General features: G+C 42.9%; 74 non-coding genes across 74 annotated transcripts; all 74 read left to right on the top strand.

The window, feature by feature from the left end:
- Window positions 1-52: 52 nt before the first annotated feature.
- LOC137491759 (5S ribosomal RNA) lies at window positions 53-171 on the top strand. The gene has a single exon (XR_011011731.1). It is a non-coding gene; the product is annotated as a 5S ribosomal RNA (ribosomal RNA).
- A 58-nt stretch (window positions 172-229) lies between these two features.
- On the top strand, window positions 230-348 carry LOC137491758 (5S ribosomal RNA). The gene has a single exon (XR_011011730.2). It is a non-coding gene; the product is annotated as a 5S ribosomal RNA (ribosomal RNA).
- Window positions 349-406: 58 nt separating this feature from the next.
- Window positions 407-525, top strand: LOC137493491 (5S ribosomal RNA). Its single transcript, XR_011013463.2, has one exon. It is a non-coding gene; the product is annotated as a 5S ribosomal RNA (ribosomal RNA).
- Window positions 526-583: 58 nt separating this feature from the next.
- LOC137493676 (5S ribosomal RNA) lies at window positions 584-702 on the top strand. The gene has a single exon (XR_011013651.2). It is a non-coding gene; the product is annotated as a 5S ribosomal RNA (ribosomal RNA).
- Window positions 703-760: 58 nt separating this feature from the next.
- Window positions 761-879, top strand: LOC137491757 (5S ribosomal RNA). Its single transcript, XR_011011729.1, has one exon. It is a non-coding gene; the product is annotated as a 5S ribosomal RNA (ribosomal RNA).
- A 58-nt stretch (window positions 880-937) lies between these two features.
- On the top strand, window positions 938-1,056 carry LOC137491664 (5S ribosomal RNA). Its single transcript, XR_011011636.1, has one exon. It is a non-coding gene; the product is annotated as a 5S ribosomal RNA (ribosomal RNA).
- Window positions 1,057-1,114: 58 nt separating this feature from the next.
- On the top strand, window positions 1,115-1,233 carry LOC137491663 (5S ribosomal RNA). The gene has a single exon (XR_011011635.1). It is a non-coding gene; the product is annotated as a 5S ribosomal RNA (ribosomal RNA).
- A 58-nt stretch (window positions 1,234-1,291) lies between these two features.
- LOC137491662 (5S ribosomal RNA) lies at window positions 1,292-1,410 on the top strand. The gene has a single exon (XR_011011634.1). It is a non-coding gene; the product is annotated as a 5S ribosomal RNA (ribosomal RNA).
- Window positions 1,411-1,468: 58 nt separating this feature from the next.
- On the top strand, window positions 1,469-1,587 carry LOC137493805 (5S ribosomal RNA). Its single transcript, XR_011013779.2, has one exon. It is a non-coding gene; the product is annotated as a 5S ribosomal RNA (ribosomal RNA).
- A 58-nt stretch (window positions 1,588-1,645) lies between these two features.
- On the top strand, window positions 1,646-1,764 carry LOC137491660 (5S ribosomal RNA). The gene has a single exon (XR_011011632.1). It is a non-coding gene; the product is annotated as a 5S ribosomal RNA (ribosomal RNA).
- A 58-nt stretch (window positions 1,765-1,822) lies between these two features.
- Window positions 1,823-1,941, top strand: LOC137493996 (5S ribosomal RNA). Its single transcript, XR_011013971.2, has one exon. It is a non-coding gene; the product is annotated as a 5S ribosomal RNA (ribosomal RNA).
- Window positions 1,942-1,999: 58 nt separating this feature from the next.
- On the top strand, window positions 2,000-2,118 carry LOC137493454 (5S ribosomal RNA). The gene has a single exon (XR_011013427.2). It is a non-coding gene; the product is annotated as a 5S ribosomal RNA (ribosomal RNA).
- A 58-nt stretch (window positions 2,119-2,176) lies between these two features.
- Window positions 2,177-2,295, top strand: LOC137491659 (5S ribosomal RNA). The gene has a single exon (XR_011011631.1). It is a non-coding gene; the product is annotated as a 5S ribosomal RNA (ribosomal RNA).
- A 58-nt stretch (window positions 2,296-2,353) lies between these two features.
- On the top strand, window positions 2,354-2,472 carry LOC137491658 (5S ribosomal RNA). The gene has a single exon (XR_011011630.1). It is a non-coding gene; the product is annotated as a 5S ribosomal RNA (ribosomal RNA).
- Window positions 2,473-2,530: 58 nt separating this feature from the next.
- On the top strand, window positions 2,531-2,649 carry LOC137493681 (5S ribosomal RNA). Its single transcript, XR_011013656.2, has one exon. It is a non-coding gene; the product is annotated as a 5S ribosomal RNA (ribosomal RNA).
- A 58-nt stretch (window positions 2,650-2,707) lies between these two features.
- LOC137491657 (5S ribosomal RNA) lies at window positions 2,708-2,826 on the top strand. Its single transcript, XR_011011629.1, has one exon. It is a non-coding gene; the product is annotated as a 5S ribosomal RNA (ribosomal RNA).
- Window positions 2,827-2,884: 58 nt separating this feature from the next.
- Window positions 2,885-3,003, top strand: LOC137493804 (5S ribosomal RNA). The gene has a single exon (XR_011013778.2). It is a non-coding gene; the product is annotated as a 5S ribosomal RNA (ribosomal RNA).
- Window positions 3,004-3,061: 58 nt separating this feature from the next.
- LOC137494104 (5S ribosomal RNA) lies at window positions 3,062-3,180 on the top strand. The gene has a single exon (XR_011014079.2). It is a non-coding gene; the product is annotated as a 5S ribosomal RNA (ribosomal RNA).
- Window positions 3,181-3,238: 58 nt separating this feature from the next.
- LOC137491656 (5S ribosomal RNA) lies at window positions 3,239-3,357 on the top strand. The gene has a single exon (XR_011011628.1). It is a non-coding gene; the product is annotated as a 5S ribosomal RNA (ribosomal RNA).
- A 58-nt stretch (window positions 3,358-3,415) lies between these two features.
- Window positions 3,416-3,534, top strand: LOC137491655 (5S ribosomal RNA). Its single transcript, XR_011011627.1, has one exon. It is a non-coding gene; the product is annotated as a 5S ribosomal RNA (ribosomal RNA).
- A 58-nt stretch (window positions 3,535-3,592) lies between these two features.
- On the top strand, window positions 3,593-3,711 carry LOC137493972 (5S ribosomal RNA). Its single transcript, XR_011013947.2, has one exon. It is a non-coding gene; the product is annotated as a 5S ribosomal RNA (ribosomal RNA).
- Window positions 3,712-3,769: 58 nt separating this feature from the next.
- Window positions 3,770-3,888, top strand: LOC137491654 (5S ribosomal RNA). Its single transcript, XR_011011626.1, has one exon. It is a non-coding gene; the product is annotated as a 5S ribosomal RNA (ribosomal RNA).
- A 58-nt stretch (window positions 3,889-3,946) lies between these two features.
- LOC137491653 (5S ribosomal RNA) lies at window positions 3,947-4,065 on the top strand. The gene has a single exon (XR_011011625.1). It is a non-coding gene; the product is annotated as a 5S ribosomal RNA (ribosomal RNA).
- A 58-nt stretch (window positions 4,066-4,123) lies between these two features.
- Window positions 4,124-4,242, top strand: LOC137491652 (5S ribosomal RNA). Its single transcript, XR_011011624.1, has one exon. It is a non-coding gene; the product is annotated as a 5S ribosomal RNA (ribosomal RNA).
- Window positions 4,243-4,300: 58 nt separating this feature from the next.
- LOC137491651 (5S ribosomal RNA) lies at window positions 4,301-4,419 on the top strand. The gene has a single exon (XR_011011623.1). It is a non-coding gene; the product is annotated as a 5S ribosomal RNA (ribosomal RNA).
- Window positions 4,420-4,477: 58 nt separating this feature from the next.
- On the top strand, window positions 4,478-4,596 carry LOC137491649 (5S ribosomal RNA). Its single transcript, XR_011011621.2, has one exon. It is a non-coding gene; the product is annotated as a 5S ribosomal RNA (ribosomal RNA).
- Window positions 4,597-4,654: 58 nt separating this feature from the next.
- LOC137493750 (5S ribosomal RNA) lies at window positions 4,655-4,773 on the top strand. The gene has a single exon (XR_011013725.2). It is a non-coding gene; the product is annotated as a 5S ribosomal RNA (ribosomal RNA).
- Window positions 4,774-4,831: 58 nt separating this feature from the next.
- Window positions 4,832-4,950, top strand: LOC137491648 (5S ribosomal RNA). Its single transcript, XR_011011620.2, has one exon. It is a non-coding gene; the product is annotated as a 5S ribosomal RNA (ribosomal RNA).
- Window positions 4,951-5,008: 58 nt separating this feature from the next.
- LOC137491647 (5S ribosomal RNA) lies at window positions 5,009-5,127 on the top strand. The gene has a single exon (XR_011011619.1). It is a non-coding gene; the product is annotated as a 5S ribosomal RNA (ribosomal RNA).
- Window positions 5,128-5,185: 58 nt separating this feature from the next.
- LOC137493867 (5S ribosomal RNA) lies at window positions 5,186-5,304 on the top strand. Its single transcript, XR_011013842.2, has one exon. It is a non-coding gene; the product is annotated as a 5S ribosomal RNA (ribosomal RNA).
- A 58-nt stretch (window positions 5,305-5,362) lies between these two features.
- LOC137491646 (5S ribosomal RNA) lies at window positions 5,363-5,481 on the top strand. The gene has a single exon (XR_011011618.1). It is a non-coding gene; the product is annotated as a 5S ribosomal RNA (ribosomal RNA).
- A 58-nt stretch (window positions 5,482-5,539) lies between these two features.
- LOC137491645 (5S ribosomal RNA) lies at window positions 5,540-5,658 on the top strand. The gene has a single exon (XR_011011617.1). It is a non-coding gene; the product is annotated as a 5S ribosomal RNA (ribosomal RNA).
- Window positions 5,659-5,716: 58 nt separating this feature from the next.
- Window positions 5,717-5,835, top strand: LOC137491643 (5S ribosomal RNA). The gene has a single exon (XR_011011615.1). It is a non-coding gene; the product is annotated as a 5S ribosomal RNA (ribosomal RNA).
- A 58-nt stretch (window positions 5,836-5,893) lies between these two features.
- LOC137491732 (5S ribosomal RNA) lies at window positions 5,894-6,012 on the top strand. The gene has a single exon (XR_011011704.1). It is a non-coding gene; the product is annotated as a 5S ribosomal RNA (ribosomal RNA).
- A 58-nt stretch (window positions 6,013-6,070) lies between these two features.
- LOC137491731 (5S ribosomal RNA) lies at window positions 6,071-6,189 on the top strand. The gene has a single exon (XR_011011703.1). It is a non-coding gene; the product is annotated as a 5S ribosomal RNA (ribosomal RNA).
- Window positions 6,190-6,247: 58 nt separating this feature from the next.
- Window positions 6,248-6,366, top strand: LOC137491730 (5S ribosomal RNA). The gene has a single exon (XR_011011702.1). It is a non-coding gene; the product is annotated as a 5S ribosomal RNA (ribosomal RNA).
- Window positions 6,367-6,424: 58 nt separating this feature from the next.
- Window positions 6,425-6,543, top strand: LOC137491729 (5S ribosomal RNA). The gene has a single exon (XR_011011701.1). It is a non-coding gene; the product is annotated as a 5S ribosomal RNA (ribosomal RNA).
- A 58-nt stretch (window positions 6,544-6,601) lies between these two features.
- On the top strand, window positions 6,602-6,720 carry LOC137491728 (5S ribosomal RNA). Its single transcript, XR_011011700.1, has one exon. It is a non-coding gene; the product is annotated as a 5S ribosomal RNA (ribosomal RNA).
- Window positions 6,721-6,778: 58 nt separating this feature from the next.
- LOC137491726 (5S ribosomal RNA) lies at window positions 6,779-6,897 on the top strand. Its single transcript, XR_011011698.1, has one exon. It is a non-coding gene; the product is annotated as a 5S ribosomal RNA (ribosomal RNA).
- Window positions 6,898-6,955: 58 nt separating this feature from the next.
- Window positions 6,956-7,074, top strand: LOC137491725 (5S ribosomal RNA). The gene has a single exon (XR_011011697.1). It is a non-coding gene; the product is annotated as a 5S ribosomal RNA (ribosomal RNA).
- Window positions 7,075-7,132: 58 nt separating this feature from the next.
- Window positions 7,133-7,251, top strand: LOC137491724 (5S ribosomal RNA). The gene has a single exon (XR_011011696.1). It is a non-coding gene; the product is annotated as a 5S ribosomal RNA (ribosomal RNA).
- Window positions 7,252-7,309: 58 nt separating this feature from the next.
- Window positions 7,310-7,428, top strand: LOC137491723 (5S ribosomal RNA). Its single transcript, XR_011011695.1, has one exon. It is a non-coding gene; the product is annotated as a 5S ribosomal RNA (ribosomal RNA).
- Window positions 7,429-13,241: 5,813 nt separating this feature from the next.
- Window positions 13,242-13,360, top strand: LOC137493739 (5S ribosomal RNA). The gene has a single exon (XR_011013714.1). It is a non-coding gene; the product is annotated as a 5S ribosomal RNA (ribosomal RNA).
- Window positions 13,361-13,418: 58 nt separating this feature from the next.
- Window positions 13,419-13,537, top strand: LOC137493737 (5S ribosomal RNA). The gene has a single exon (XR_011013712.1). It is a non-coding gene; the product is annotated as a 5S ribosomal RNA (ribosomal RNA).
- A 5,817-nt stretch (window positions 13,538-19,354) lies between these two features.
- Window positions 19,355-19,473, top strand: LOC137489916 (5S ribosomal RNA). The gene has a single exon (XR_011009275.2). It is a non-coding gene; the product is annotated as a 5S ribosomal RNA (ribosomal RNA).
- A 58-nt stretch (window positions 19,474-19,531) lies between these two features.
- LOC137489927 (5S ribosomal RNA) lies at window positions 19,532-19,650 on the top strand. The gene has a single exon (XR_011009286.2). It is a non-coding gene; the product is annotated as a 5S ribosomal RNA (ribosomal RNA).
- Window positions 19,651-19,708: 58 nt separating this feature from the next.
- LOC137489946 (5S ribosomal RNA) lies at window positions 19,709-19,827 on the top strand. The gene has a single exon (XR_011009305.2). It is a non-coding gene; the product is annotated as a 5S ribosomal RNA (ribosomal RNA).
- A 58-nt stretch (window positions 19,828-19,885) lies between these two features.
- On the top strand, window positions 19,886-20,004 carry LOC141382127 (5S ribosomal RNA). The gene has a single exon (XR_012403052.1). It is a non-coding gene; the product is annotated as a 5S ribosomal RNA (ribosomal RNA).
- A 58-nt stretch (window positions 20,005-20,062) lies between these two features.
- LOC137489953 (5S ribosomal RNA) lies at window positions 20,063-20,181 on the top strand. Its single transcript, XR_012403046.1, has one exon. It is a non-coding gene; the product is annotated as a 5S ribosomal RNA (ribosomal RNA).
- A 58-nt stretch (window positions 20,182-20,239) lies between these two features.
- On the top strand, window positions 20,240-20,358 carry LOC137489938 (5S ribosomal RNA). The gene has a single exon (XR_011009297.1). It is a non-coding gene; the product is annotated as a 5S ribosomal RNA (ribosomal RNA).
- Window positions 20,359-20,416: 58 nt separating this feature from the next.
- Window positions 20,417-20,535, top strand: LOC137489949 (5S ribosomal RNA). The gene has a single exon (XR_011009308.1). It is a non-coding gene; the product is annotated as a 5S ribosomal RNA (ribosomal RNA).
- Window positions 20,536-20,593: 58 nt separating this feature from the next.
- LOC137489959 (5S ribosomal RNA) lies at window positions 20,594-20,712 on the top strand. Its single transcript, XR_011009312.2, has one exon. It is a non-coding gene; the product is annotated as a 5S ribosomal RNA (ribosomal RNA).
- A 58-nt stretch (window positions 20,713-20,770) lies between these two features.
- Window positions 20,771-20,889, top strand: LOC137489917 (5S ribosomal RNA). Its single transcript, XR_011009276.1, has one exon. It is a non-coding gene; the product is annotated as a 5S ribosomal RNA (ribosomal RNA).
- Window positions 20,890-20,947: 58 nt separating this feature from the next.
- Window positions 20,948-21,066, top strand: LOC137491974 (5S ribosomal RNA). The gene has a single exon (XR_011011946.1). It is a non-coding gene; the product is annotated as a 5S ribosomal RNA (ribosomal RNA).
- A 58-nt stretch (window positions 21,067-21,124) lies between these two features.
- LOC137493654 (5S ribosomal RNA) lies at window positions 21,125-21,243 on the top strand. The gene has a single exon (XR_011013629.2). It is a non-coding gene; the product is annotated as a 5S ribosomal RNA (ribosomal RNA).
- A 58-nt stretch (window positions 21,244-21,301) lies between these two features.
- On the top strand, window positions 21,302-21,420 carry LOC137491973 (5S ribosomal RNA). The gene has a single exon (XR_011011945.1). It is a non-coding gene; the product is annotated as a 5S ribosomal RNA (ribosomal RNA).
- Window positions 21,421-21,478: 58 nt separating this feature from the next.
- Window positions 21,479-21,597, top strand: LOC137491972 (5S ribosomal RNA). The gene has a single exon (XR_011011944.1). It is a non-coding gene; the product is annotated as a 5S ribosomal RNA (ribosomal RNA).
- A 58-nt stretch (window positions 21,598-21,655) lies between these two features.
- Window positions 21,656-21,774, top strand: LOC137491970 (5S ribosomal RNA). The gene has a single exon (XR_011011942.1). It is a non-coding gene; the product is annotated as a 5S ribosomal RNA (ribosomal RNA).
- A 58-nt stretch (window positions 21,775-21,832) lies between these two features.
- Window positions 21,833-21,951, top strand: LOC137491969 (5S ribosomal RNA). Its single transcript, XR_011011941.1, has one exon. It is a non-coding gene; the product is annotated as a 5S ribosomal RNA (ribosomal RNA).
- A 58-nt stretch (window positions 21,952-22,009) lies between these two features.
- LOC137493765 (5S ribosomal RNA) lies at window positions 22,010-22,128 on the top strand. Its single transcript, XR_011013740.2, has one exon. It is a non-coding gene; the product is annotated as a 5S ribosomal RNA (ribosomal RNA).
- Window positions 22,129-22,186: 58 nt separating this feature from the next.
- On the top strand, window positions 22,187-22,305 carry LOC137491968 (5S ribosomal RNA). The gene has a single exon (XR_011011940.1). It is a non-coding gene; the product is annotated as a 5S ribosomal RNA (ribosomal RNA).
- A 58-nt stretch (window positions 22,306-22,363) lies between these two features.
- Window positions 22,364-22,482, top strand: LOC137491967 (5S ribosomal RNA). The gene has a single exon (XR_011011939.1). It is a non-coding gene; the product is annotated as a 5S ribosomal RNA (ribosomal RNA).
- A 58-nt stretch (window positions 22,483-22,540) lies between these two features.
- Window positions 22,541-22,659, top strand: LOC137489955 (5S ribosomal RNA). The gene has a single exon (XR_012403023.1). It is a non-coding gene; the product is annotated as a 5S ribosomal RNA (ribosomal RNA).
- A 58-nt stretch (window positions 22,660-22,717) lies between these two features.
- On the top strand, window positions 22,718-22,836 carry LOC137489924 (5S ribosomal RNA). The gene has a single exon (XR_011009283.1). It is a non-coding gene; the product is annotated as a 5S ribosomal RNA (ribosomal RNA).
- Window positions 22,837-22,894: 58 nt separating this feature from the next.
- Window positions 22,895-23,013, top strand: LOC137489925 (5S ribosomal RNA). The gene has a single exon (XR_011009284.1). It is a non-coding gene; the product is annotated as a 5S ribosomal RNA (ribosomal RNA).
- A 58-nt stretch (window positions 23,014-23,071) lies between these two features.
- Window positions 23,072-23,190, top strand: LOC137489926 (5S ribosomal RNA). The gene has a single exon (XR_011009285.1). It is a non-coding gene; the product is annotated as a 5S ribosomal RNA (ribosomal RNA).
- Window positions 23,191-23,248: 58 nt separating this feature from the next.
- On the top strand, window positions 23,249-23,367 carry LOC137489928 (5S ribosomal RNA). Its single transcript, XR_011009287.1, has one exon. It is a non-coding gene; the product is annotated as a 5S ribosomal RNA (ribosomal RNA).
- A 58-nt stretch (window positions 23,368-23,425) lies between these two features.
- LOC137489947 (5S ribosomal RNA) lies at window positions 23,426-23,544 on the top strand. The gene has a single exon (XR_011009306.2). It is a non-coding gene; the product is annotated as a 5S ribosomal RNA (ribosomal RNA).
- Window positions 23,545-23,602: 58 nt separating this feature from the next.
- Window positions 23,603-23,721, top strand: LOC137491699 (5S ribosomal RNA). The gene has a single exon (XR_011011671.1). It is a non-coding gene; the product is annotated as a 5S ribosomal RNA (ribosomal RNA).
- A 58-nt stretch (window positions 23,722-23,779) lies between these two features.
- LOC137489956 (5S ribosomal RNA) lies at window positions 23,780-23,898 on the top strand. Its single transcript, XR_012403010.1, has one exon. It is a non-coding gene; the product is annotated as a 5S ribosomal RNA (ribosomal RNA).
- Window positions 23,899-23,956: 58 nt separating this feature from the next.
- LOC137489951 (5S ribosomal RNA) lies at window positions 23,957-24,075 on the top strand. The gene has a single exon (XR_011009310.2). It is a non-coding gene; the product is annotated as a 5S ribosomal RNA (ribosomal RNA).
- A 58-nt stretch (window positions 24,076-24,133) lies between these two features.
- Window positions 24,134-24,252, top strand: LOC137489929 (5S ribosomal RNA). Its single transcript, XR_011009288.1, has one exon. It is a non-coding gene; the product is annotated as a 5S ribosomal RNA (ribosomal RNA).
- A 58-nt stretch (window positions 24,253-24,310) lies between these two features.
- On the top strand, window positions 24,311-24,429 carry LOC137489930 (5S ribosomal RNA). The gene has a single exon (XR_011009289.1). It is a non-coding gene; the product is annotated as a 5S ribosomal RNA (ribosomal RNA).
- A 58-nt stretch (window positions 24,430-24,487) lies between these two features.
- Window positions 24,488-24,606, top strand: LOC137489931 (5S ribosomal RNA). The gene has a single exon (XR_011009290.1). It is a non-coding gene; the product is annotated as a 5S ribosomal RNA (ribosomal RNA).
- Window positions 24,607-24,612: the final 6 nt, after the last annotated feature.

Raw genomic sequence — 24,612 nt, 5'->3', positions numbered from 1 at the left:
AGTGCTTCATTTGGCAGCTGATTTAAATAGCCAACGCTTGACAGCCTCTTTCGCTTACGGCCATACCACCCTGGAAATGCCCGATCTCATCTGAACTCGGAAGTAAAGCAGGGTCGGGCCTGGTTAGTACTTGGATGGGAGACCGCCTGGGAATACCAGGTGCTGTAAGCTTTTCGAAGTGCTTCATTTGGCAGCTGATTTAAATAGCCAACGCTTGACAGCCTCTTTCGCTTACGGCCATACCACCCTGGAAATGCCCGATCTCATCTGAACTCGGAAGTAAAGCAGGGTSGGGCCTGGTTAGTACTTGGATGGGAGACCGCCTGGGAATACCAGGTGCTGTAAGCTTTTCGAAGTGCTTCATTTGGCAGCTGATTTAAATAGCCAACGCTTGACAGCCTCTTTCGCTTACGGCCATACCACCCTGGAAATGCCCGATCTCATCTGAACTCGGAAGTAAAGCAGGGTCGGGCCTGGTTAGTACTTGGATGGGAGACCGCCTGGGAATACCAGGTGCTGTAAGCTTTTCGAAGTGCTTCATTTGGCAGCTGATTTAAATAGCCAACGCTTGACAGCCTCTTTCGCTTACGGCCATACCACCCTGGAAATGCCCGATCTCATCTGAACTCGGAAGTAAAGCAGGGTCGGGCCTGGTTAGTACTTGGATGGGAGACCGCCTGGGAATACCAGGTGCTGTAAGCTTTTCGAAGTGCTTCATTTGGCAGCTGATTTAAATAGCCAACGCTTGACAGCCTCTTTCGCTTACGGCCATACCACCCTGGAAATGCCCGATCTCATCTGAACTCGGAAGTAAAGCAGGGTCGGGCCTGGTTAGTACTTGGATGGGAGACCGCCTGGGAATACCAGGTGCTGTAAGCTTTTCGAAGTGCTTCATTTGGCAGCTGATTTAAATAGCCAACGCTTGACAGCCTCTTTCGCTTACGGCCATACCACCCTGGAAATGCCCGATCTCATCTGAACTCGGAAGTAAAGCAGGGTCGGGCCTGGTTAGTACTTGGATGGGAGACCGCCTGGGAATACCAGGTGCTGTAAGCTTTTCGAAGTGCTTCATTTGGCAGCTGATTTAAATAGCCAACGCTTGACAGCCTCTTTCGCTTACGGCCATACCACCCTGGAAATGCCCGATCTCATCTGAACTCGGAAGTAAAGCAGGGTCGGGCCTGGTTAGTACTTGGATGGGAGACCGCCTGGGAATACCAGGTGCTGTAAGCTTTTCGAAGTGCTTCATTTGGCAGCTGATTTAAATAGCCAACGCTTGACAGCCTCTTTCGCTTACGGCCATACCACCCTGGAAATGCCCGATCTCATCTGAACTCGGAAGTAAAGCAGGGTCGGGCCTGGTTAGTACTTGGATGGGAGACCGCCTGGGAATACCAGGTGCTGTAAGCTTTTCGAAGTGCTTCATTTGGCAGCTGATTTAAATAGCCAACGCTTGACAGCCTCTTTCGCTTACGGCCATACCACCCTGGAAATGCCCGATCTCATCTGAACTCGGAAGTAAAGCAGGGTCGGGCCTGGTTAGTACTTGGATGGGAGACCGCCTGGGAATACCAGGTGCTGTAAGCTTTTCGAAGTGCTTCATTTGGCAGCTGATTTAAATAGCCAACGCTTGACAGCCTCTTTCGCTTACGGCCATACCACCCTGGAAATGCCCGATCTCATCTGAACTCGGAAGTAAAGCAGGGTCGGGCCTGGTTAGTACTTGGATGGGAGACCGCCTGGGAATACCAGGTGCTGTAAGCTTTTCGAAGTGCTTCATTTGGCAGCTGATTTAAATAGCCAACGCTTGACAGCCTCTTTCGCTTACGGCCATACCACCCTGGAAATGCCCGATCTCATCTGAACTCGGAAGTAAAGCAGGGTCGGGCCTGGTTAGTACTTGGATGGGAGACCGCCTGGGAATACCAGGTGCTGTAAGCTTTTCGAAGTGCTTCATTTGGCAGCTGATTTAAATAGCCAACGCTTGACAGCCTCTTTCGCTTACGGCCATACCACCCTGGAAATGCCCGATCTCATCTGAACTCGGAAGTAAAGCAGGGTCGGGCCTGGTTAGTACTTGGATGGGAGACCGCCTGGGAATACCAGGTGCTGTAAGCTTTTCGAAGTGCTTCATTTGGCAGCTGATTTAAATAGCCAACGCTTGACAGCCTCTTTCGCTTACGGCCATACCACCCTGGAAATGCCCGATCTCATCTGAACTCGGAAGTAAAGCAGGGTCGGGCCTGGTTAGTACTTGGATGGGAGACCGCCTGGGAATACCAGGTGCTGTAAGCTTTTCGAAGTGCTTCATTTGGCAGCTGATTTAAATAGCCAACGCTTGACAGCCTCTTTCGCTTACGGCCATACCACCCTGGAAATGCCCGATCTCATCTGAACTCGGAAGTAAAGCAGGGTCGGGCCTGGTTAGTACTTGGATGGGAGACCGCCTGGGAATACCAGGTGCTGTAAGCTTTTCGAAGTGCTTCATTTGGCAGCTGATTTAAATAGCCAACGCTTGACAGCCTCTTTCGCTTACGGCCATACCACCCTGGAAATGCCCGATCTCATCTGAACTCGGAAGTAAAGCAGGGTCGGGCCTGGTTAGTACTTGGATGGGAGACCGCCTGGGAATACCAGGTGCTGTAAGCTTTTCGAAGTGCTTCATTTGGCAGCTGATTTAAATAGCCAACGCTTGACAGCCTCTTTCGCTTACGGCCATACCACCCTGGAAATGCCCGATCTCATCTGAACTCGGAAGTAAAGCAGGGTCGGGCCTGGTTAGTACTTGGATGGGAGACCGCCTGGGAATACCAGGTGCTGTAAGCTTTTCGAAGTGCTTCATTTGGCAGCTGATTTAAATAGCCAACGCTTGACAGCCTCTTTCGCTTACGGCCATACCACCCTGGAAATGCCCGATCTCATCTGAACTCGGAAGTAAAGCAGGGTCGGGCCTGGTTAGTACTTGGATGGGAGACCGCCTGGGAATACCAGGTGCTGTAAGCTTTTCGAAGTGCTTCATTTGGCAGCTGATTTAAATAGCCAACGCTTGACAGCCTCTTTCGCTTACGGCCATACCACCCTGGAAATGCCCGATCTCATCTGAACTCGGAAGTAAAGCAGGGTCGGGCCTGGTTAGTACTTGGATGGGAGACCGCCTGGGAATACCAGGTGCTGTAAGCTTTTCGAAGTGCTTCATTTGGCAGCTGATTTAAATAGCCAACGCTTGACAGCCTCTTTCGCTTACGGCCATACCACCCTGGAAATGCCCGATCTCATCTGAACTCGGAAGTAAAGCAGGGTCGGGCCTGGTTAGTACTTGGATGGGAGACCGCCTGGGAATACCAGGTGCTGTAAGCTTTTCGAAGTGCTTCATTTGGCAGCTGATTTAAATAGCCAACGCTTGACAGCCTCTTTCGCTTACGGCCATACCACCCTGGAAATGCCCGATCTCATCTGAACTCGGAAGTAAAGCAGGGTCGGGCCTGGTTAGTACTTGGATGGGAGACCGCCTGGGAATACCAGGTGCTGTAAGCTTTTCGAAGTGCTTCATTTGGCAGCTGATTTAAATAGCCAACGCTTGACAGCCTCTTTCGCTTACGGCCATACCACCCTGGAAATGCCCGATCTCATCTGAACTCGGAAGTAAAGCAGGGTCGGGCCTGGTTAGTACTTGGATGGGAGACCGCCTGGGAATACCAGGTGCTGTAAGCTTTTCGAAGTGCTTCATTTGGCAGCTGATTTAAATAGCCAACGCTTGACAGCCTCTTTCGCTTACGGCCATACCACCCTGGAAATGCCCGATCTCATCTGAACTCGGAAGTAAAGCAGGGTCGGGCCTGGTTAGTACTTGGATGGGAGACCGCCTGGGAATACCAGGTGCTGTAAGCTTTTCGAAGTGCTTCATTTGGCAGCTGATTTAAATAGCCAACGCTTGACAGCCTCTTTCGCTTACGGCCATACCACCCTGGAAATGCCCGATCTCATCTGAACTCGGAAGTAAAGCAGGGTCGGGCCTGGTTAGTACTTGGATGGGAGACCGCCTGGGAATACCAGGTGCTGTAAGCTTTTCGAAGTGCTTCATTTGGCAGCTGATTTAAATAGCCAACGCTTGACAGCCTCTTTCGCTTACGGCCATACCACCCTGGAAATGCCCGATCTCATCTGAACTCGGAAGTAAAGCAGGGTCGGGCCTGGTTAGTACTTGGATGGGAGACCGCCTGGGAATACCAGGTGCTGTAAGCTTTTCGAAGTGCTTCATTTGGCAGCTGATTTAAATAGCCAACGCTTGACAGCCTCTTTCGCTTACGGCCATACCACCCTGGAAATGCCCGATCTCATCTGAACTCGGAAGTAAAGCAGGGTCGGGCCTGGTTAGTACTTGGATGGGAGACCGCCTGGGAATACCAGGTGCTGTAAGCTTTTCGAAGTGCTTCATTTGGCAGCTGATTTAAATAGCCAACGCTTGACAGCCTCTTTCGCTTACGGCCATACCACCCYGGAAATGCCCGATCTCATCTGAACTCGGAAGTAAAGCAGGGTSGGGCCTGGTTAGTACTTGGATGGGAGACCGCCTGGGAATACCAGGTGCTGTAAGCTTTTCGAAGTGCTTCATTTGGCAGCTGATTTAAATAGCCAACGCTTGACAGCCTYTTTCGCTTACGGCCATACCACCCTGGAAATGCCCGATCTCATCTGAACTCGGAAGTAAAGCAGGGTCGGGCCTGGTTAGTACTTGGATGGGAGACCGCCTGGGAATACCAGGTGCTGTAAGCTTTTCGAAGTGCTTCATTTGGCAGCTGATTTAAATAGCCAACGCTTGACAGCCTCTTTCGCTTACGGCCATACCACCCTGGAAATGCCCGATCTCATCTGAACTCGGAAGTAAAGCAGGGTSGGGCCTGGTTAGTACTTGGATGGGAGACCGCCTGGGAATACCAGGTGCTGTAAGCTTTTCGAAGTGCTTCATTTGGCAGCTGATTTAAATAGCCAACGCTTGACAGCCTCTTTCGCTTACGGCCATACCACCCTGGAAATGCCCGATCTCATCTGAACTCGGAAGTAAAGCAGGGTCGGGCCTGGTTAGTACTTGGATGGGAGACCGCCTGGGAATACCAGGTGCTGTAAGCTTTTCGAAGTGCTTCATTTGGCAGCTGATTTAAATAGCCAACGCTTGACAGCCTCTTTCGYTTACGGCCATACCACCCTGGAAATGCCCGATCTCATCTGAACTCGGAAGTAAAGCAGGGTCGGGCCTGGTTAGTACTTGGATGGGARACCGCCTGGGAATACCAGGTGCTGTAAGCTTTTCGAAGTGCTTCATTTGGCAGCTGATTTAAATAGCCAACGCTTGACAGCCTCTTTCGCTTACGGCCATACCACCCTGGAAATGCCCGATCTCATCTGAACTCGGAAGTAAAGCAGGGTCGGGCCTGGTTAGTACTTGGATGGGAGACCGCCTGGGAATACCAGGTGCTGTAAGCTTTTCGAAGTGCTTCATTTGGCAGCTGATTTAAATAGCCAACGCTTGACAGCCTCTTTCGCTTACGGCCATACCACCCTGGAAATGCCCGATCTCATCTGAACTCGGAAGTAAAGCAGGGTCGGGCCTGGTTAGTACTTGGATGGGAGACCGCCTGGGAATACCAGGTGCTGTAAGCTTTTCGAAGTGCTTCATTTGGCAGCTGAWTTAAATAGCCAACGCTTGACAGCCTCTTTCGCTTACGGCCATACCACCCTGGAAATGCCCGATCTCATCTGAACTCGGAAGTAAAGCAGGGTCGGGCCTGGTTAGTACTTGGATGGGAGACCGCCTGGGAATACCAGGTGCTGTAAGCTTTTCGAAGTGCTTCATTTGGCAGCTGATTTAAATAGCCAACGCTTGACAGCCTCTTTCGCTTACGGCCATACCACCCTGGAAATGCCCGATCTCATCTGAACTCGGAAGTAAAGCAGGGTCGGGCCTGGTTAGTACTTGGATGGGAGACCGCCTGGGAATACCAGGTGCTGTAAGCTTTTCGAAGTGCTTCATTTGGCAGCTGATTTAAATAGCCAACGCTTGACAGCCTCTTTCGCTTACGGCCATACCACCCTGGAAATGCCCGATCTCATCTGAACTCGGAAGTAAAGCAGGGTCGGGCCTGGTTAGTACTTGGATGGGAGACCGCCTGGGAATACCAGGTGCTGTAAGCTTTTCGAAGTGCTTCATTTGGCAGCTGATTTAAATAGCCAACGCTTGACAGCCTCTTTCGCTTACGGCCATACCACCCTGGAAATGCCCGATCTCATCTGAACTCGGAAGTAAAGCAGGGTCGGGCCTGGTTAGTACTTGGATGGGAGACCGCCTGGGAATACCAGGTGCTGTAAGCTTTTCGAAGTGCTTCATTTGGCAGCTGATTTAAATAGCCAACGCTTGACAGCCTCTTTCGCTTACGGCCATACCACCCTGGAAATGCCCGATCTCATCTGAACTCGGAAGTAAAGCAGGGTCGGGCCTGGTTAGTACTTGGATGGGAGACCGCCTGGGAATACCAGGTGCTGTAAGCTTTTCGAAGTGCTTCATTTGGCAGCTGATTTAAATAGCCAACGCTTGACAGCCTCTTTCGCTTACGGCCATACCACCCTGGAAATGCCCGATCTCATCTGAACTCGGAAGTAAAGCAGGGTCGGGCCTGGTTAGTACTTGGATGGGAGACCGCCTGGGAATACCAGGTGCTGTAAGCTTTTCGAAGTGCTTCATTTGGCAGCTGATTTAAATAGCCAACGCTTGACAGCCTCTTTCGCTTACGGCCATACCACCCTGGAAATGCCCGATCTCATCTGAACTCGGAAGTAAAGCAGGGTCGGGCCTGGTTAGTACTTGGATGGGAGACCGCCTGGGAATACCAGGTGCTGTAAGCTTTTCGAAGTGCTTCATTTGGCAGCTGATTTAAATAGCCAACGCTTGACAGCCTCTTTCGCTTACGGCCATACCACCCTGGAAATGCCCGATCTCATCTGAACTCGGAAGTAAAGCAGGGTCGGGCCTGGTTAGTACTTGGATGGGAGACCGCCTGGGAATACCAGGTGCTGTAAGCTTTTCGAAGTGCTTCATTTGGCAGCTGATTTAAATAGCCAACGCTTGACAGCCTCTTTCGCTTACGGCCATACCACCCTGGAAATGCCCGATCTCATCTGAACTCGGAAGTAAAGCAGGGTCGGGCCTGGTTAGTACTTGGATGGGAGACCGCCTGGGAATACCAGGTGCTGTAAGCTTTTCGAAGTGCTTCATTTGGCAGCTGATTTAAATAGCCAACGCTTGACAGCCTCTTTCGCTTACGGCCATACCACCCTGGAAATGCCCGATCTCATCTGAACTCGGAAGTAAAGCAGGGTCGGGCCTGGTTAGTACTTGGATGGGAGACCGCCTGGGAATACCAGGTGCTGTAAGCTTTTCGAAGTGCTTCATTTGGCAGCTGATTTAAATAGCCAACGCTTGACAGCCTCTTTCGCTTACGGCCATACCACCCTGTGCATGTGTGATAGTGGTACATTCCAGGAAGTGTTTGGCTGCAGTTGGTGAGAGAGGCTCACCAGATTTTCTTTGTTTATTTTTGTTTTTGTCTTAAATACATTTTTGTTAAACTTTTTTTGTTTGTTTAGTTGGTCCTCCCAGCAGCGTGAGCTGTTCGGGAGGAGTGTTTTTTATTTAGTTTTTTTTTTTGCAATGGACGGATCTACGGTGACAGACCTGGCAATGGCGGACGGAGTTGAGAAGGCAAATGACAATGGACTGGACAGACGACAACGAGAAACAAACCAATCGGAGAAGGAAGCAAGGAAAAGGATTTATCTAAAAGAAGCAACTGTAACAGTGGACATAGGACAAGCAACAGAGGTGAGAGCAATGGATGTAATTAAAGCAGTGACGGAGAGGATTGGGGATGGAAAGATTTTGGCTGTAAGACCAAAACACAACAAGGAATATGAAGTAACACTTGAAAGAGAGGAAGATGCTGATGAGTTAACGGACGAATTGACTATTAAAGGGATAAACTGTGCAGTTAAGAGGCTACAAAACCGTGATTATGTTGTCTCCTTCATGCATCTGCCTGTCTATGTTGCTGATAAAGATATTTTAGACAAATTGGATTATTGGGGAGTTTGTCCCATTTCAAAAATTAAAAGAAGGTTTTATCCGGGCACAAATATTGAAGATGGGACGAGGTTTGTGAAAACCAGATTCCCCAAAGAAGTGGCGTCCCTCCCGTACAGCACAAGAATAGAGACAGCAGAAGGTCCACAATACTTTAGGGTGATGCACAGTCATCAGGTGAAAACGTGCAGGCTGTGCATGAGCCCAGATCATGTGGTAAAAGACTGTCCTGATTTTAGGTGCTATAAGTGCGAGGAAAGGGGGCACTTTGCAAAGTTTTGCACTGCTGTGAAGTGCCCGGATTGTAATAAGGTTTTAAATAAATGTGAATGTTGGATGGGGGAAGAGGAGGAGGAGGTAGAGCAGCAGGTAGGCAGGCAGATGTATGAAGGAGACAATATCCAGTCAGAGGACAAAACAACAACACAAGAAAAAAGAACAGAATCTGAAAGTGAAAAACTACAAGAGAATGAGACTAATGGAATAGACAGAGTCACGGAACAGGAAGGGACAACATGGACACAAATGGATATGACTGACAGTTTAAAGAGTGTTTTGGAAGCAGCAGAATTGAGCGATTCAAATAATAAAGACTTAAATCAAGGACAACAGGAAGACACATTTTGGACACAAATGGACATGACAGACAGTTTTCAAAAGGCATTGGACACAGAGGAGACAAAAGGCCAAAGTATTGACGAGCAAGCCGATTTAGAGGGACATTTACAAAAGGATGGAAACAAAGAGACACAGGGGAAATCAGCAAAAAGAAGAAGATCGTTAAAGATAAAACCTAATTTAGAGACTGCAAGAAAAAAACTGCTAAAAGATGAAGAAATTGAATGCGCAAATAAGTATGAGCTGCTAAAGGGCTTGGAAGACATGGACTGAGATGATGTTTTTTATGAATGTTTTTATGTCTTTTATGAATGTTTTTATATTTTTTATGGTTTTAGGAATTGTGTCTTTTAATGCAAGAGGGTTTTTAGACATCAGGAAATTTGAAAAAGTGAAAGAAATGTGTAAACGAGAAGATGTGATTTTACTACAAGAGACAAACTGGAGGGAAGAATGTATGATCGAAATAAGAAAAAGGTGGAGTGGGGAAATGTTATACAATAATGGGGATGGGAGACTAGGGAGAGGAGTTGCAATTTTACTAAAAGAAAACAGTGGGGTTTTATGTAAAACAATCTATAATGACAAAGAGGGAAAGTGTATGATATGTGAAATGGAGTATGAAAAGAAAAAAGTAATTATGGTGAATGTTCACGCCCCAACAGAGGAGAACAAAAAGAAAGAGTATTTTAATGTACTTAGAGATTATTTAAAGAAACACGAAAGAGTTATTATCATGGGTGATTTTAACACTGTTTTTAGTAAATTAGAAATGGCTGAGGGAATGGTTTTTAAAACGGATAAGGGGAGAAAAGAACTAAAAATATTGATGGAGGAAATGAATTTAATTGATGTGTGGAGAGAAAGGAATGAACAGACAAAAGAGTACTCAAGAAGACAGATAGTGGGGAATTTTTGTTGTCAAACAAGAATAGATTTTATTTTATGCACAAGAAATGTTGAAGGATTTATAAACAAGATTAAATATGAAGAAACAAGTCTGAGTGACCATAAGCCACTTTTTATGAAGCTAGACTGGAGTAATGTGAAAAGAGGGCCAGGGGTATGGGTTTTAAACACAGCGGTTTTAAAGAATGAAGACTATGTTTTAAGTGTAAAGGAAATTATTCAAAAGGAAAAAGGGAATGAAATCTATAATGAGGACAAAAGAATGTGGTGGGAGAATGTGAAGTATTTAGTTAAAAAGTTTACGATAAAATATTGTAGACAATTACAAAATTGTAAAAAATATAAGGAAAAGGAGCTGAAAGAAAAACTAGAAAACGAATTGAAAAATGAGAATGGAAAAAATATACAAAAGATTAAAGAACTGCAAGGAAGATTAAATGAAATGGAGGAGGAGAAATTTGAAGGTGCAAGATTAAGAAGCAAAGCAAAATTTACAGTAGAGGGGGAAAAGTGCACTAAATTTTTCTTTGATCTAGAGAAGAGAAGAGGGAAGTCAGAAATGATTAGAGAAATAAGGAGCAAAAATGGGAACGTAGTAGAACAACATGAGGAGATTTTGGAAGAAATAAGATCATATTATGAGAAATTGTTTTGCACAGAGGGAATAAAAGAAAAAGAAAAAGGGGAATTACTAAATCTAATAAAATCAAGAGTAGAAGAAGGGGAAAAAAGAGAATGTGACGAGGAGATAAGAGAAGAAGAAATAAAAAGAGCAATTAGTGGATTAAACAAAAAGAAAAGTCCAGGAATAGATGGGTTGGGAAGTGAATTTTATATTGTTTTTAAAGATATTTTATCTAGTATTTTAAAGGGAGTATATGATGAGATTTTTGAGAATGGTGAGATAATTAAAAGAATGGGGATGGGCTTAATGAAGGTGATATACAAAGGAAAGGGGGATAAAGTAGATTTAAAAAACTATAGACCTATAACAATGCTTAATACTGATTTGAAGATTTTAGCCAAAGTTTTGGCTAATAGACTAAAAGAAGTGATGCCAAGCATAATAAAAACAAACCAAGCATATAGTATAAAAGGACGAGACATTGCGGATACAACTATGAGTATTAAAGACACAATTAGATATATAAATGATAAGCAGAAAGATGGTTTTTTAATTAGTCTGGACTTCGAGAAAGCTTTTGATAGGGTGGAGCATGACTTTTTATTTGGAGTGTTAAAGAGTTTTGGTTTTGGGGAAAATTTTATAAAGTGGGTTCAGATTTTATATAGAGGAGCGGTAACAAGGATAAAATGCAATGGGTTTTTAACAGACTGTTTTAAGTTAACAAGGTCAATCAGACAGGGTTGTCCGTTATCTGCACTTTTATATGCTTTAGTTGCAGAACCACTGGGATTAGCTGTGAAGCACGAGGACAGAATAAAAGGAATAGAGGTAGAGGGGGGAGTGAATAAAATATTTCAATATGCTGACGATACCACATTAATACTACAAGATCTGGCAAGTGTAAAGCAAGCAATGGAAACAATACAACATTTTTGCAAGGGTTCAGGGGCTAAAATAAATGAGGATAAAACAGTATATTTGAGATTTGGGAGAACTGAGGCTTTATCTGGACATTTTACTTTTAAGGAAATGGATGAAATTAAAATTTTAGGCATTGTAATTGGGAAGGATGAAAAGAAAGCAGAAGTAACCATGTGGGAGGAAATTTTAGGAGGGATTGAACGGAGGCTGAGGTTTTGGAAATTAATGTCTTTAACTTTAAAGGGGAGGGTTTTAATTTTGAATGTTTTAATGGTTTCTAAATTATGGAATATTTTATATGTGTCATCAATGCCACTGTGGATGGAAAAAAGGCTGAAACAATGTTTTTTAGACTTTTTATGGGAAGGGAAACCTCCAAGAATAGCATATGCAACGTTAATTGGAGAAGTAGGCAAAGGGGGTCTAGGTTTAATAGACGTGGAGCAAAGAAAAAACAGTTTAAGAGTAAAAATGGTAAGGAAATATTTGGATGAAGACAATAAGGCAGCATGGAAAAGAACAATGGAATATTTTTTAAGTAAAAGTGGCAATTTTAATATGGGAGATAATATTTTATGCATGAGGATGAAAAAATTCATGACAGAGGGTCTACCAGATTTTTATAAAGAATTGATTGGAGCATGGGGGAAATTTTTAACTTGTGTACATTTTAACATACAAGGACGCGAGAACATTTTAAATCAGCCTTTATTCTTAAACAGTGGCATTCTTAATCAAGAGAAAGTGGTGTTTTTTAGGAAATGGTGGGAGGTGGGAATAACAAGAGTAAGGGATGTTTTATATGAATTTAAGGAAGGATTTTTACCGGTGCAGTATGTTATTGACGTAATGGATGAAGCGAAGGAGGATTTTAACAGACAAGACTTAATAAAGGAATACGACATAATCAAAAATGCCATACCTGCAGAATGGTTAACAAGAATAGAAAATATGGAAGAAAATAAACAAAGTAAAGATGTGATTGTAAAATTTGGCGAGAAATGGTGGAACTTGAAAGATAGTACTGTGAAAAAGATTTATGGGTTTTTTAGAGATGGGGTTTTTAAGAAACCGCGTGCAAATGAGTACTGGATACGGATGTTTAAAGATGTAAATGAAGACAACATATGGGCTAATATAAATGGCAAATTAGTACAGTCAAAAGTGGAGAATTTGGAATATTTGATCAGAAATAAAGCAGTTTTTACAGATATAATTTTAAACAAAATAGGGATGGAGGAAAGTGTCACGTGTAAAGTATGTCAAGATGCAGATGAAGGATTCTTACACCTGTTTTTATATTGTAATGAGTTGAAAGATTTTAATGAGAAATGCAAAAGCATTATTTTAACTTTGAAAGGAGAAAGAGATGACGAACTAGAGTGGGAAAAGGTGTTGATGTTGGGAGTGAACAAAGAATGTAATAATGAAAAGCTCATAAATTTACTTGTGATGTTAATGAAAAGTGCAATATGGGAGAGAAGAGTTGCTGCAAAAAAGGAAAAAGCTGTATTAGATGTGTGGAATGTATTTAAGAGGAAGGTGGAGAAATATGTTGAATGTCTGTTTTATTATTTTAAGTTGGAGGACATGCAGGAGGCTTTTTATGATGTTTTTACTCAAGAAGTTTCAAAGATTTTAAATGACACAGGACTGAAAATGCCTTTTTAAAAATGTGATTATACCCTTTAAGGAGTTCTACTTGCAACATTTTATATTTAATATGTTTTATTGTGAAGATATGATGTAATAAGGACCTTTTTAATGTTTTGTCTGAAGTGAAATATGTATAAATAAGTGAATTGTATGAATTTTGAAAAGTATAATAAAAAAAAAAAAAAAAAAAAAAAAAAAAAAAAAAAAAAAAAAAAAAAAATGGAAATGCCCGATCTCATCTGAACTCGGAAGTAAAGCAGGGTCGGGCCTGGTTAGTACTTGGATGGGAGACCGCCTGGGAATACCAGGTGCTGTAAGCTTTTCGAAGTGCTTCATTTGGCAGCTGATTTAAATAGCCAACGCTTGACAGCCTCTTTCCCTTACGGCCATACCACCCTGGAAATGCCCGATCTCATCTGAACTCGGAAGTAAAGCAGGGTCGGGCCTGGTTAGTACTTGGATGGGAGACCGCCTGGGAATACCAGGTGCTGTAAGCTTTTCGAAGTGCTTCATTTGGCAGCTGATTTAAATAGCCAACGCTTGACAGCCTCTTTCCCTTACGGCCATACCACCCTGGAAATGCCCGATCTCATCTGAACTCGGAAGTAAAGCAGGGTCGGGCCTGGTTAGTACTTGGATGGGAGACCGCCTGGGAATACCAGGTGCTGTAAGCTTTTCGAAGTGCTTCATTTGGCAGCTGATTTAAATAGCCAACGCTTGACAGCCTCTTTCGCTTACGGCCATACCACCCTGAGCACGCTAGAGGGAGCTAGAGTGCAACAAGGAAGTGACTGGCAGCAGTCAGGAGAGGAAGGCTCTCCTCCATTTTTTCTGTTTATTTTTTTGTGTTTTACACTTTTTTTGGACTGATATAGTTTTTTTTGTTTTTGATTTTTGTTTTTTAACCACCTGACAGCAGCATTTTGCTGGCTGGAGGGTGGTTTTTGGCGTGTGTTTTTTTGCTATGGAGCAAACAAAGGACGGATTGATGGCAAACGACCCTGGACTGGATGCAGAGACACGAAAGGAATATGAAACAGGACTGGATGACGAGACAAGAATGGTTAAAGACAACGGACTGGAAAATGGACAACGAGCTGGACAACGGAAAAGCCAAGTAGGTGGAAGAAAGTATTTAAAGGAGGCAACAGTTATCATTAATGTGGAAGATGTAAAGGAAGTGAGAGCAGAAGATATTATTAAAGCGGTGATTGAAAAGTGTGGACATGGAAAAATTCTGGCTTTAAGACCAAGACAAGGGAAGGAGTACGAACTAACAATGGAAACAGAAGAATTATGTGAACAATTGACTGACAAACTGATGATAAACGGGGTGAACTGTGAAATTAAAAAGCTTCATAATAGGGATTTTGTTGTTTCCTTCATGCACCTGCCGGTCTATCTTGAAGATAAGGAAATTCTGGAGAAATTAGATACTTGGGGAGTTTGTCCCATATCTAAAATTAAACGAAGGTTTTATCCGGGTACCGACATAGAAGACGGAACAAGGTTCCTTAAAGTGAGGTTCCCTAAAGAGGTGGCATCCTTGCCATATAGCACAAAAATGGAGACAGCAGAAGGAACGCAGTACTTCAGGGTGATGCACAGCCATCAGGTGAAGACCTGTAGGCTGTGCATGAGCCCGGAACACATGCTGAAAGACTGTCCAGAATTCAAGTGCTACAAATGCGAGGAAAGGGGGCATTTTGCAAGAGACTGTATCACTGTTAGGTGCCCGGAATGTAAAAATTTTTTAAACAAGTGTGAATGCTGGATGGAAGGAGAGGAAGGAGGAGGAGAAGATCAGGACCGGCAGGTGCATGAAGAAAACAACAATAGGGAAGATAATGAAGCAATAGAAAGGACAATGGAGGAGGAAATGAATAACAATGAAAAAAAGGAAGGAGAAAACGAAAATGAAGAGAATGAAGTACAGATATCAGGACAGGATGGACAGTGGTCACAAATGGAAATATCGGACAGTTTTAAAACTTTTTTAAGCACGGTGGAAAAAGAGGAACTAAGAAAGACTGGTCAAGCTGAAGGAATGGCAAATGATGAAGAAACAATGATGGAAAATGTGGATAAGAACAAAGTGGAAAGAGGATTTTTAAGAAGAAGAACTTTTAAGGTAAAACCAAACTTGGACATGGCAAAGAAAAAAGTTTTAACAAAGAACAGAGCTAAATATGTAAATAGGTATGAAGTGTTAAGGGGACTGGAAGAAGATGAAGAAAAATGATGTTTTTAAAATATTTTATCTATTTTAAAATGCTTTTAATCTTTGTCTCTTTTAACGGAAGGAGTTGTTGGTTGAGAGCGTTGGAAGGAGATGAAGGACAATGAGGATGTGTAGGTTTTTAATTTCATTTTTATTTATTTTAATGGTTTTAAACTGTGTGTCTTTTAATGCAAGGGGACTGATGGGAAAAGATAAATTTGAGAAAATAAGAGAGAAATGTAAACACAAGGAAGTGATAGGTTTACAGGAAACAAACTGGAAAGAACATGCAATGGATGATTTTAAAAAGTTGTGGCAAGGGGATATTATATATAATAATGGTGATGGTAAATCTGGAAGAGGTGTTGCTTTTTTAATAAGGAAAGATGTTTTAAACTTTAAAAGAATTGTGTATAGGGATAATTATGGAAAATGTTTAGTAATAGAGGTGAACTATGAAGGACATGAATTAATAATAGCAAATATACATGCACCAACAGAAGATAAAGACAAAAAAGAATATTTTGAGGTTTTAAATAAAGTATTAAAAGGTTTTAAAGAAATAATAATGATGGGAGATTTTAATACTGTTTTTAGAAAACAAGATATGGCTGACGGAATGGTTTTTAAATCGGATATAGGAAGAAAGGAACTAAATGAGTTAATAAAGGAAAATAGTTTAATAGATATATGGAGGGAAAGAAATAGAGAAAAAAGAGAGTTTTCAAGGAGACAAATAGTGGGGAATTTTATATGTCAAACGAGAATAGATTTTATTTTATGTACTAGAAATATTGAAAATTTTATAGAAAACATACAGTATGAAGAGAACAGTTTTAGTGATCATAAGCTCTTGCATTTTAAAGTGAATATAGAAAACATACAAAAAGGACCAGGGACTTGGATTTTAAACACAACCATTTTAAAGAATCAAGATTATGTTCAAAAAGTCAAAGAAATAATAGAGAAAGAAAAAGAAAATAGAATGTATGATGAAGATAAAAGGATATGGTGGGAAAACACAAAATATCAAATAAGAAAATACACAATCAAATATTGCGCAGTACTACAAAGATGTAAAAAGCATACAGAAAAAGAAGTTAAAAGATCCTTAGAAAAAGAATTAAACAAGGAAAATAAAGATATTGAAAAAATCAAAGAAATAGAGCAAAAATTACGAGATTTAGAAGAAGACAAATATAAGGGGGCAATGTTGAGGAGCAGATCTAAATACACAGTAGAAGGGGAAAAATGCACAAAATTCTTTTTTGATTTAGAGAAGCAAAGAGGTAAAGCAGGAATACTAAAGGAAATTAAAGGGAGGAATGGAAAAATGGCGAAAGGAAACATAGAAATACTAGAAGAAATCAAGCATTTTTATGAAGATCTTTTTAAAGCAAAAGGTATTAATCAAGAAAAAGAAAGGAAGATTCTAAATTATATAAAAGTAAAACTAGAAAAAGATGACAACAAAGAATGTGACAGAGAAATAGATGAAGAAGAGATTGAAATTGCAATAAATCAACTAAATAAAAAGAAAAGTCCAGGTATAGATGGAATAGGAAATGAATTTTATATTGTTTTTAAAGATATTTTAAAAGGAATACTTAAAGAAGTTTTTAAAGAAATTTTTAAATGTAAAGAGATGAATGAAAGAATGGGGATGGGATTAATGAAGTTAATATATAAAAGAAAAGGAGCAAAAACTGAATTACAAAATTATAGACCAATAACAATGTTGAATACAGATTTAAAGATTTTAGCAAAAGTTTTAGCGAATAGATTGAAGGAAGTAATGCCTAAATTAATTAAATCAAATCAAGCATATGCAATAAAAGGGAGAGATATAGCAGATGTAACAATGAGTATTAAAAGCACAATAGATTATTTACAAGAAAAGAAGATGAATGGTTTTTTAATTAGTGTAGATTTTGAAAAGGCTTTTGACAGAGTAGAACATACTTACTTATTTGATGTACTCAAAACATTTGGATTTGGAGAGAATTTTATTAATTGGATTAAAATTTTATATAAAGGGGCTTTTACAAAAGTAAAATGTAATGGTTTTTTAACAGATTGTTTTAAAATTACAAGATCAATTAGACAAGGATGTCCTCTTTCAGCATTATTATATTCCCTAATCGCAGAACCTTTAGGGTTAACAATAAAACAAGAAACTAAAATTAAAGGAATAAAAATAGAAGAAGAGGAGGATGAAGGAAAAATATACCAGTATGCTGATGATACAACAATAATAGTGAAGGAGAAAAAGAGTGTAAAAGAAGCCATGAAAAAAGTACAGGAGTTTTGTAAGGGTACAGGAAGTAAAATAAATGAAAATAAAACACAATATATGAGGTTTGGTAGAGCAGATATTTTAACAGATTGTTTCCAATTTAGAGAAGTAGAAGAACTGAAAATTTTAGGAATTTTAATTGGTAAAAATGAAAGAAAAGCAACAGAAAAGATGTGGGATGATCTAATAAGAGGAATAGAATCAAGATTAAATTTTTGGAGGATGAGAGAACTTTGCTTAAAGGGTAAAGCCTTAATATTAAATGTTTTAATGACATCAAAGCTATGGTATAAATTATATGTAACAGAAATGCCATGTTGGATAGAAGTGAGATTGAAAAAGTGTGTTCAAGATTTTTTATGGGAGGGGAAACCCCCAAGAATTGCGTACAATACAATAATAGGAGCAACAGAAGAAGGAGGGATAGGATTGATGGATATTAAACAAAGGAAGAATTGTCTTAGAGTGAAAATAATTAAAAAGCTTTTACAAGAGGAGAACTCAACAGAATGGAAAAAGGTCATGAAATATTTTTTAAACAAAGTTGGCAATTTTAACTTAGGAGAAGACATTCTTTGGTTAAAAACAAAAAACTGGATGACGGAAAAGTTACCAGGGTTTTATCAAGAAATTTTAAGTGCATGGGGGAAATTTTTAGACGGAGTATTTTACCAAGTAAAGGGAAGAGAAAACTTGTTAAATCAACCTTTGTTTTTAAATAAAAGTATTTTAAAAGAAGGGAAGGAACTTTTTTTTAAAAAATGGATGGATGTAGGGATTTTAAGAATAAGGGATGTTCTGTATGAATTCAAAAAGGGATTTTTAACTAAGCAATATATAGTAGACTTAATGGAAGAAGCTAAAGAGGAATACAGTGTAAAGGAAATAGAAAATAAACTTGAAACGGTCAAAAGTGCCATACCAAAAGAATGGATTACAAGAATAGAAAACATGGAAGAAGGTGGGAATGAAAAAATCATACATGTCTATTTAAAAGGAAAGCTTTGTAATTTTAAAGATTGTATACTGAAAGACTTTTATGTTTATTTTAGAGATAGTGTATTTCAAGAACCAATAGCAAATAACTTTTGGGTACAAAGATTGAATAATGTGAAAAAGGAAAATATATGGAAAAACATTAGAGGGAAAATAATAGAAACAAGATTGGAATGTTTTGAATATTTTATAAGACACAAGGCAATTTTTACTGAGTGCATTTTAACAAAGATACAGAGAGAACACAATGCAACATGTAAGGTTTGTTTTCAAGAAGATGAAGGAATTTTACACCTGTTTTTATACTGTAAAGAATTAGAATGTTTTTACATGAAATGCCAAAAAATGCTAAAAGATTTATTAAAAGACTGGGATGAAGATCAATTGGAATGGAATACTCTGGTGATGTTCGGATGGAATATGGAAAACAAAAACAAAAAGTTTGTAAATCTTCTTATAATGATGATAAAAAAATGTGTGTGGGAAAGAAGAAATGTAGCAAAACAGGAAAAAGTTGTTTTAAATGTGTGGAATATACTAAAACGAAAAATGGAAAGATACATAAAAAGTCTGTACTGGTATTTTAAAGGAGAAGATATGTTATCAAGCTTTTATGATGTGTTTAATAATGAAGTGTATAATGTTTTAAATGGTTTAAAGTGGAAAATGCCCAAAGAGGATGTTATTTTATGAAGAATGTTTATTTTAATGTGTTTGTTTTGTGAATTTCTTGAAGTATTTGAATGTTAATGTGATAAGTTTTTGAATAAAGAAAAAAAAAAAAAGRAAAAAAAAAAAAAAAAAAAAAAAAAAAAAAAAAAAGAAATGCCCGATCTCATCTGAACTCGGAAGTAAAGCAGGGTCGGGCCTGGTTAGTACTTGGATGGGAGACCGCCTGGGAATACCAGGTGCTGTAAGCTTTTCGAAGTGCTTCATTTGGCAGCTGATTTAAATAGCCAACGCTTGACAGCCTCTTTCGCTTACGGCCATACCACCCTGGAAATGCCCGATCTCATCTGAACTCGGAAGTAAAGCAGGGTCGGGCCTGGTTAGTACTTGGAWGGGAGACCGCCTGGGAATACCAGGTGCTGTAAGYTTTTCGAAGTGCTTCATTTGGCAGCTGATTTAAATAGCCAACGCTTGACAGCCTCTTTCSCTTACGGCCATACCACCCTGGAAATGCCCGATCTCATCTGAACTCGGAAGTAAAGCAGGGTCGGGCCTGGTTAGTACTTGGATGGGAGACCGCCTGGGAATACCAGGTGCTGTAAGCTTTYCGAAGTGCTTCATTTGGCAGCTGATTTAAATAGCCAACGCTTGACAGCCTCTTTCSCTTACGGCCATACCACCCTGGAAATGCCCGATCTCATCTGAACTCGGAAGTAAAGCAGGGTCGGGCCTGGTTAGTACTTGGATGGGAGACCGCCTGGGAATACCAGGTGCTGTAAGCTTTTCGAAGTGCTTCATTTGGCAGCTGATTTAAATAGCCAACGCTTGACAGCCTCTTTCGCTTACGGCCATACCACCCTGGAAATGCCCGATCTCATCTGAACTCGGAAGTAAAGCAGGGTCGGGCCTGGTTAGTACTTGGATGGGAGACCGCCTGGGAATACCAGGTGCTGTAAGCTTTTCGAAGTGCTTCATTTGGCAGCTGATTTAAATAGCCAACGCTTGACAGCCTCTTTCGCTTACGGCCATACCACCCTGGAAATGCCCGATCTCATCTGAACTCGGAAGTAAAGCAGGGTCGGGCCTGGTTAGTACTTGGATGGGAGACCGCCTGGGAATACCAGGTGCTGTAAGCTTTTCGAAGTGCTTCATTTGGCAGCTGATTTAAATAGCCAACGCTTGACAGCCTCTTTCGCTTACGGCCATACCACCCTGGAAATGCCCGATCTCATCTGAACTCGGAAGTAAAGCAGGGTCGGGCCTGGTTAGTACTTGGATGGGAGACCGCCTGGGAATACCAGGTGCTGTAAGCTTTTCGAAGTGCTTCATTTGGCAGCTGATTTAAATAGCCAACGCTTGACAGCCTCTTTCGCTTACGGCCATACCACCCTGGAAATGCCCGATCTCATCTGAACTCGGAAGTAAAGCAGGGTCGGGCCTGGTTAGTACTTGGATGGGAGACCGCCTGGGAATACCAGGTGCTGTAAGCTTTYCGAAGTGCTTCATTTGGCAGCTGATTTAAATAGCCAACGCTTGACAGCCTCTTTCGCTTACGGCCATACCACCCTGGAAATGCCCGATCTCATCTGAACTCGGAAGTAAAGCAGGGTCGGGCCTGGTTAGTACTYGGATGGGAGACCGCCTGGGAATACCAGGTGCTGTAAGCTTTTCGAAGTGCTTCATTTGGCAGCTGATTTAAATAGCCAACGCTTGACAGCCTCTTTCGCTTACGGCCATACCACCCTGGAAATGCCCGATCTCATCTGAACTCGGAAGTAAAGCAGGGTCGGGCCTGGTTAGTACTTGGATGGGAGACCGCCTGGGAATACCAGGTGCTGTAAGCTTTTCGAAGTGCTTCATTTGGCAGCTGATTTAAATAGCCAACGCTTGACAGCCTCTTTCGCTTACGGCCATACCACCCTGGAAATGCCCGATCTCATCTGAACTCGGAAGTAAAGCAGGGTCGGGCCTGGTTAGTACTTGGATGGGAGACCGCCTGGGAATACCAGGTGCTGTAAGCTTTTCGAAGTGCTTCATTTGGCAGCTGATTTAAATAGCCAACGCTTGACAGCCTCTTTCGCTTACGGCCATACCACCCTGGAAATGCCCGATCTCATCTGAACTCGGAAGTAAAGCAGGGTCGGGCCTGGTTAGTACTTGGATGGGAGACCGCCTGGGAATACCAGGTGCTGTAAGCTTTTCGAAGTGCTTCATTTGGCAGCTGATTTAAATAGCCAACGCTTGACAGCCTCTTTCGCTTACGGCCATACCACCCTGGAAATGCCCGATCTCATCTGAACTCGGAAGTAAAGCAGGGTCGGGCCTGGTTAGTACTTGGATGGGAGACCGCCTGGGAATACCAGGTGCTGTAAGCTTTTCGAAGTGCTTCATTTGGCAGCTGATTTAAATAGCCAACGCTTGACAGCCTCTTTCGCTTACGGCCATACCACCCTGGAAATGCCCGATCTCATCTGAACTCGGAAGTAAAGCAGGGTCGGGCCTGGTTAGTACTTGGATGGGAGACCGCCTGGGAATACCAGGTGCTGTAAGCTTTTCGAAGTGCTTCATTTGGCAGCTGATTTAAATAGCCAACGCTTGACAGCCTCTTTCGCTTACGGCCATACCACCCTGGAAATGCCCGATCTCATCTGAACTCGGAAGTAAAGCAGGGTCGGGCCTGGTTAGTACTTGGATGGGAGACCGCCTGGGAATACCAGGTGCTGTAAGCTTTTCGAAGTGCTTCATTTGGCAGCTGATTTAAATAGCCAACGCTTGACAGCCTCTTTCGCTTACGGCCATACCACCCTGGAAATGCCCGATCTCATCTGAACTCGGAAGTAAAGCAGGGTCGGGCCTGGTTAGTACTTGGATGGGAGACCGCCTGGGAATACCAGGTGCTGTAAGCTTTTCGAAGTGCTTCATTTGGCAGCTGATTTAAATAGCCAACGCTTGACAGCCTCTTTCGCTTACGGCCATACCACCCTGGAAATGCCCGATCTCATCTGAACTCGGAAGTAAAGCAGGGTCGGGCCTGGTTAGTACTTGGATGGGAGACCGCCTGGGAATACCAGGTGCTGTAAGCTTTTCGAAGTGCTTCATTTGGCAGCTGATTTAAATAGCCAACGCTTGACAGCCTCTTTCGCTTACGGCCATACCACCCTGGAAATGCCCGATCTCATCTGAACTCGGAAGTAAAGCAGGGTCGGGCCTGGTTAGTACTTGGATGGGAGACCGCCTGGGAATACCAGGTGCTGTAAGCTTTTCGAAGTGCTTCATTTGGCAGCTGATTTAAATAGCCAACGCTTGACAGCCTCTTTCGCTTACGGCCATACCACCCTGGAAATGCCCGATCTCATCTGAACTCGGAAGTAAAGCAGGGTCGGGCCTGGTTAGTACTTGGATGGGAGACCGCCTGGGAATACCAGGTGCTGTAAGCTTTTCGAAGTGCTTCATTTGGCAGCTGATTTAAATAGCCAACGCTTGACAGCCTCTTTCGCTTACGGCCATACCACCCTGGAAATGCCCGATCTCATCTGAACTCGGAAGTAAAGCAGGGTCGGGCCTGGTTAGTACTTGGATGGGAGACCGCCTGGGAATACCAGGTGCTGTAAGCTTTTCGAAGTGCTTCATTTGGCAGCTGATTTAAATAGCCAACGCTTGACAGCCTCTTTCGCTTACGGCCATACCACCCTGGAAATGCCCGATCTCATCTGAACTCGGAAGTAAAGCAGGGTCGGGCCTGGTTAGTACTTGGATGGGAGACCGCCTGGGAATACCAGGTGCTGTAAGCTTTTCGAAGTGCTTCATTTGGCAGCTGATTTAAATAGCCAACGCTTGACAGCCTCTTTCGCTTACGGCCATACCACCCTGGAAATGCCCGATCTCATCTGAACTCGGAAGTAAAGCAGGGTCGGGCCTGGTTAGTACTTGGATGGGAGACCGCCTGGGAATACCAGGTGCTGTAAGCTTTTCGAAGTGCTTCATTTGGCAGCTGATTTAAATAGCCAACGCTTGACAGCCTCTTTCGCTTACGGCCATACCACCCTGGAAATGCCCGATCTCATCTGAACTCGGAAGTAAAGCAGGGTCGGGCCTGGTTAGTACTTGGATGGGAGACCGCCTGGGAATACCAGGTGCTGTAAGCTTTTCGAAGTGCTTCATTTGGCAGCTGATTTAAATAGCCAACGCTTGACAGCCTCTTTCGCTTACGGCCATACCACCCTGGAAATGCCCGATCTCATCTGAACTCGGAAGTAAAGCAGGGTCGGGCCTGGTTAGTACTTGGATGGGAGACCGCCTGGGAATACCAGGTGCTGTAAGCTTTTCGAAGTGCTTCATTTGGCAGCTGATTTAAATAGCCAACGCTTGACAGCCTCTTTCGCTTACGGCCATACCACCCTGGAAATGCCCGATCTCATCTGAACTCGGAAGTAAAGCAGGGTCGGGCCTGGTTAGTACTTGGATGGGAGACCGCCTGGGAATACCAGGTGCTGTAAGCTTTTCGAAGTGCTTCATTTGGCAGCTGATTTAAATAGCCAACGCTTGACAGCCTCTTTCGCTTACGGCCATACCACCCTGGAAATGCCCGATCTCATCTGAACTCGGAAGTAAAGCAGGGTCGGGCCTGGTTAGTACTTGGATGGGAGACCGCCTGGGAATACCAGGTGCTGTAAGCTTTTCGAAGTGCTTCATTTGGCAGCTGATTTAAATAGCCAACGCTTGACAGCCTCTTTCGCTTACGGCCATACCACCCTGGAAATGCCCGATCTCATCTGAACTCGGAAGTAAAGCAGGGTCGGGCCTGGTTAGTACTTGGATGGGAGACCGCCTGGGAATACCAGGTGCTGTAAGCTTTTCGAAGTGCTTCATTTGGCAGCTGATTTAAATAGCCAACGCTTGACAGCCTCTTTCGCTTACGGCCATACCACCCTGGAAATGCCCGATCTCATCTGAACTCGGAAGTAAAGCAGGGTCGGGCCTGGTTAGTACTTGGATGGGAGACCGCCTGGGAATACCAGGTGCTGTAAGCTTTTCGAAGTGCTTCATTTGGCAGCTGATTTAAATAGCCAACGCTTGACAGCCTCTTTCGCTTACGGCCATACCACCCTGGAAATGCCCGATCTCATCTGAACTCGGAAGTAAAGCAGGGTCGGGCCTGGTTAGTACTTGGATGGGAGACCGCCTGGGAATACCAGGTGCTGTAAGCTTTTCGAAGTGCTTCATTTGGCAGCTGATTTAAATAGCCAACGCTTGACAGCCTCTTTCGCTTACGGCCATACCACCCTGGAAATGCCCGATCTCATCTGAACTCGGAAGTAAAGCAGGGTCGGGCCTGGTTAGTACTTGGATGGGAGACCGCCTGGGAATACCAGGTGCTGTAAGCTTTTCGAAGTGCTTCATTTGGCAGCTGATTTAAATAGCCAACGCTTGACAGCCTCTTTCGCTTACGGCCATACCACCCTGGAAATGCCCGATCTCATCTGAACTCGGAAGTAAAGCAGGGTCGGGCCTGGTTAGTACTTGGATGGGAGACCGCCTGGGAATACCAGGTGCTGTAAGCTTTTCGA

Source organism: Danio rerio, chromosome 4, assembly GCF_049306965.1.
Source record: "Danio rerio strain Tuebingen ecotype United States chromosome 4, GRCz12tu, whole genome shotgun sequence".
NCBI classification, from domain to species: domain Eukaryota; kingdom Metazoa; phylum Chordata; class Actinopteri; order Cypriniformes; family Danionidae; genus Danio; species Danio rerio.
The sequence above is the reverse complement of the archived record's forward strand: the minus strand, read 5'-3'. Positions and strand labels throughout refer to the sequence as shown.